At 44.7% G+C, this 5,451-nt stretch overlaps 1 long non-coding RNA gene across 1 annotated transcript in view; it reads right to left on the bottom strand.

Moving 5' to 3' along the window:
* Positions 1 to 1,369: 1,369 nt before the first annotated feature.
* LOC121019355 (uncharacterized) overlaps positions 1,370 to 5,451 on the bottom strand; it is a 15,131-nt gene continuing 11,049 nt past the window's right edge. Inside the window, exon 3 of the long non-coding RNA XR_005785546.1 lies at positions 1,370 to 1,415. This is a non-coding gene — a long non-coding RNA (uncharacterized LOC121019355). The remainder of the gene's footprint in view (positions 1,416 to 5,451) is intronic.

The following is a 5,451-nucleotide window of genomic DNA, read 5'->3' as shown; positions in this document are numbered from 1 at the left end:
AGGTGAAGGCAATTCAGTACCTAACAGCGAGTGAATGAATGAATGAATGAATGAACGAACCAGTCCTCTGCTTGATTTCTGAACAGGAGAGTGAGGACGGTCAGAGAAACACGAAGACTGAAGGAACAGAGGACAAAGGACAAGCAGCCACATTAGGAGAAAAGCCAGGACTTGACGTGTGTTAGTTTTTTTTTTTAAGTTTATTGATTTATTTTGAGAGAGACAGGGAGAGTGAGCAGGGGAGGAGCAGAGACAGAGAGGGAGAGAGAGAATCCCAAGCAGGCTCCACACTGTCAGCGGGAGCCACATGAGGCGTTCCATCCCACGGGCGGTGAGATCATGACCTGAGCCGAAACCTAAAGTCGAACACTTAACTGACTGAGCCACCCAGGTGCCCCCTGTGTGTTGGTTTTTCAAATCCCTCTTGGCCAATTCAAAATGTGTTTTTTATCTGGCTCTCTTAACTACTTCTGGAAACAATTCTATTAACTGCTGGCCTGCAGCAGCATGTGCTAGAGGAAAGCCCTGAACATGGACTCAGAAGAGCTGGGTTCTATTAGCCTCTCTGCTGGTTGACCATAAGGAAGTCACCTCCCCACTCTGCACCTTATTTGCTTCATCTGTAAAATGGAGATGAGAATCCTGCCCTTTCAGAGAACTGCCCAGAGAAGTGAAGCGAGGCAAGCAGCGAACAGATGAGAGCATGTGGCAACAGGGCTTTGTAAACAGGAAATGTAGTATAAATAAAAACAGACAGTATTACTGTGAAGCTTGCAGTGAAAACCACTGCAGACAGCTCAGAGTAGGGACCTTCCGGCCATTTCAAAGGGTGCTTCGTTATTAAATTCCAGCCCCTTCCTGGTTGTTTCTCCCCTCAACCCGGGGCCCCCCCCCCCCCCCCCAGCCCAGGGCAATCAGAGAGTACAAGGCTGGGAACAAGAAAAGCTTATAAAAAGGGACAGGGAGGGTGATCCTACCCAAGGTGGAGAGCTGGCCATTCCTGCCTCATCAAGGATTCTTTATAACAGAGGGGCACCTGGGTAGCTCAGCTGGCTAAGCGTCCGACTCTTGATTTCAGCTCAGGTCATTATCTCACAGTTCAGGGGTTGAGCCCCACATCGGGCTCTGGCTGACAGCACAGAGCCTACCTGGGATTCTGTCTTTCTCCCTCTTTCTCTGCCCCTCGCCTGCTTGTGCTTTCTCTCTCTCTCAAAATAAATAAACCTTTAAAAAAAGGATTCCTTATAACATAGATACACAGATATAGATATATACAAAAAGCTGTAGCTGTTTAATGTATGCAACTTGATGTGTTTGGAGATAAGTGTATACCCGTGAAACAATCAACACTGTAAGGGCCATAAACTTACCCATTGCCTCCAAAAGCTTCCTCCGGTTCCTTTTGTTTTTTCCCTCTTATGGTAAGAACACATAACATAAAAAAAAAAAAAAAAAAGAACACATGACATAAGATCTACCCTCTTAGCCAATAGTTAAGTATATAATACAATATTGTTTAGCATAGGCCTTGTGCTGTACAATAGCTCTCCAGAACTTACTTACTTTGCATAACTGAAACTCTGCACCCTTTGACCAACATCTCCCCACTTCTCCTTCCCTCCTAGCCCCTGACAACCACCTTTTTACTCTCTGCTTCTGTGAGTTTGAGTGTGTCAGTTTCACATATAAGTGAGATCATGCAGTATTTGACTTTCTGTGTCTGGCTTATTTCACTTAGCATAATGCCTTCCATGTCCATTCATGTTGCTGCAAATGACAGGATTTCCTTCTTTTTAGGGCCAAATAATATTCCATTATATATATATACATATATATATATATATATATATATATATATATATATATATATACACACACACACAGACACACACACAGACATAACACATTTTCTTTATCATCAAGGATTCTTGGCATTAAGAGCTGTTTAATGGGTACTGTCCTTGCCAGATTCTATGCTAAACCTCCTCCAGGCATCAATATGCTAAATCCTCACAGTACCCTCTGAGGTTGGAGCCATTACCTATCCATTTTTCTGATAAAGAAACTGAGGCTCAGAGGAATCAAACTGCCCAGAGTCATAGGGCTCTTAGGAGGCAGAATTGGGCCTAAATCAGCTCTTCTTTTAACTTCAACTTACTCTCACCCTCACAATTATACAAAACGCCCTAAGGTGTACCTGGCATTTAGGCGCTAAAGATATCTAAGATGTCTAAAGCCTCCTGTTTGAATCCCAGCTCTGACATTGCCCAGCTGTGGGACCTTGGACAAGTTACTTACCTTCTCAGAGGACCATCCTGATCATCTATCAACTCCACTACCACCCAAGCGGGAGTTGGGGATTGTTACCTAAACTCAGTTCCCTCAGTTCCCTCCGCTGTAAAATGGGGATAATAACAGACCATATCCAGTGTATAAAGCACATAGCCCAGCATTGGGCAGCTATCATTTCAAACATCATTATTTTACAATATTATACCTACACCCCATCCAGGGTAAGGAAGAAAAGCAGAGATAGAACCAGAGATTAGAAGAATAAATTAAAATTTTTTCACATTCAGCCCCTTTCAGAACTTAGGATCAAGAAAATAATTATCTCAACTAAAGATGTGTTGTTTTCCTTTGATTAGAAAACAAGAAATTGTGTGTAGCACTGTGTTTCCCTTTTTGCTTTGGCCGCCAGAAGGCTCAAAGAGAAATTTAATTTTTAAATCTTATTAAGAGTAACTGAATGATGGGGCACCTGGGTGGTGCAGTCGGTTAAGCGTCCGACTTCAGCCAGGTCACGATCTCGCGGTCCGGGAGTTCGAGCCCCGCGTCGGGCTCTGGGCTGATGGCTCAGAGCCTGGAGCCTGTTTCCGATTCTGTGTCTCCCTCTCTCTCTGCCCCTCCCCCGTTCATGCTCCATCTCTCTCTGTCCCAAAAATAAATAAACGTTGAAAAAAAAATTTTTTTTAAAAAGAGTAACTGAATGAACCTGGGCCATCTTCCTTTCTGTCATGCGCACTTAAAATTTTCTGTTCTGTTGACTTTATTGTTCCTGTAACATTCAGAATTAATGTAAAACAATTGTTAATGCAACTGCTTGAACAATGGGTGAGATAAAAATGAACAAGACATATTATGTAGTTATAGTTTAAAACAGTGCATTTGAAATCAAAGCACTACCCATTACTTGAATTTTAGACAAAGATAAAAGACACTGAGAAATCAGAGATGAATTTCAAAGTGGAATTAGTTCAGAAGAAGCATTTAGGGAGAAAAATTGTAAATCACCCCAGACCTCGTCAGTCCTGTTTGCAGGCAGAGGAAGGTCAGCTTTGGTCCCTCTGGGCTCCACCCTGGCTGGCACTTAGCTATTTGAGTCCCAGCTCTCAGAGGAGCAGAGGCCTGCCCCTATGTTCCCATGCCTCAAGGGACTTCCTGTTTATCTTTCCGGATCTTGTGTCCATTCGCACAAGATGTGAATCAGCAGCAGAGGCCAGGATGACAGGAGCTATTTCTGTAAGTCAGTTCGATGTTAACCATGCTGGAGTGAAGAAAATTTACATTTATTTTTTTTTTTAATTTTTTTTTCAACGTTTATTTATTTTTGGGACAGAGAGAGACAGAGCATGAACGGGGGAGGGGCAGAGAGAGAGAGGGAGACACAGAATCGGAAACAGGCTCCAGGCTCTGAGCCATCAGCCCAGAGCCCGATGCGGGGCTCGAACTCCCGGACCGCGAGATCGTGACCTGGCTGAAGTCGGACGCTTAACCGACTGCGCCACCCAGGCGCCCCGAAAGTTTACATTTAAATGAAACTTCGATCAAGTTCCCATTGTCTGGAATCTCCAGAAAGAGAAACTGTGGGTTTCTGTGAGAGAGTGTGTATGTGTTTACATCCAAATACAATATTCTCTGTAAAGAGGCTGTGACAGGTGTCCTCATCTGGAGTTGGTGTAATAGCCAAAGATTGGAAACAATATAATTGATGGGAACTGGCAAAATATGATGGAAAAGGATGCAGGCGTTACTAAAGAATGACGACACAATTAACTATGAAAAATATTCGGCGGTATCTAGTTACTCTCAACATACACCTGACCCGGGATTCTCATCCTCTGCTACCCTCAGGATAAAATCGAAAGTTCTTAGCCTGGTCCACACCAGGCTTCCTCAACATCAGCACTACTGACAATTGGGGCCAGATAGTCTCTGACGGTGGGGGAGGGGGCTGTCTTGTGAGTTGTAGGATGCAGAGGGCATGTCTGGACCCCACCCACCAGATGCCGACGGGACTCCCCTCTGCAAGGTGTGAGGAGAGGGTCTCTAGTCATTGCTGAGTGCTGCTACCTGCAACAACATGACTGTATTTCACAAACATAATGTTTGGCTAAAAAAGCTAAACAAATACACGAAAAGAGTACATATTATTTATAAACCCATTTGGTTTGGGAGAGGACATCTAGGATGAGAGGAACGTTCTGTTTCTGGATTTAAGTAGTGATTACTTAGGTGTTTTTCACTTTGAAAGTCACTGTGCTGTGTGTGCACTTTCCTGTAATTACAATGCAACTCAATAAAATGTTTATTTTATTTATTTATTCAAGAATATTTATTTATTTTGGGGAAAGCACAAGTGGGGAAGGGGCAGACAAAGGGGGACAGGCTGACAGCAGCAAGCTCCCGATGTGGGGCTTGAACTCACGAACCACAAGATCGAGACCTGAGCCAAAGTCTGCCGCTCAACTGACTGAGCTGCCCCAATAAAAAAAAATGTTTTTCATGAGGCATATCTAGATGGGTTGATATGGAAAGATCTCTAACATACATGGCAAGTGGAAACAAAGCAAGATGAAGAATGAACATGTCGTGATTCTGTTTGTAAAGGATCCCCCAACAACACGGGGAGAGCCCACACGCTCCCCGTGGAAGTGTCGACTGTGAATCACTGCAGAGCAGTGGCCCTCATTAATCACACTGGAGTTACCCACACCCCATAACATCTGGACGCCGAGGGCATGTTCCAGAGAGGCTCCTGCCCACTGCCCAGAGAGACACTGACAGGAATACTCACCACAGGGATTCTGAGATAGTAAACAGAAGCTCAGAGGGGTTAAGTGACTTGCTGAAGATCACACAGCCTGTGAATCAGAAAGCCAGGATCTTGGGGCGCCTGGGTAGCTCAGTCAGTTGAGAGTCCGACTTCAGCTCAGGTCATGATCTCACGTCTCATGAGTGCGAGCCCCACATCTGGCTCTGTGCTGACAGCTCAGAGCCTGGAGCCTGCTTCAGACTCTGTGTCTCCTTCTCTCTCTGCCCCTCCCAGGCTTGTGCTCTGTCTCTCAAAAAATAAACATTAAAAAAAATTTTTTTGGGGGCGCCTGGGTGGCGCAGTCGGTTAAGCGTCCGACTTCAGCCAGGTCACGATCTCGCGGTCCGTGAGTTCGA

This window comes from Herpailurus yagouaroundi, unplaced genomic scaffold (assembly GCF_014898765.1).
Source record: "Herpailurus yagouaroundi ecotype Mexico unplaced genomic scaffold, PumYag 222, whole genome shotgun sequence".
Taxonomy (NCBI): Eukaryota; Metazoa; Chordata; class Mammalia; order Carnivora; family Felidae; genus Herpailurus; species Herpailurus yagouaroundi.
This window is presented reverse-complemented; position numbering and strand designations above follow the sequence as displayed.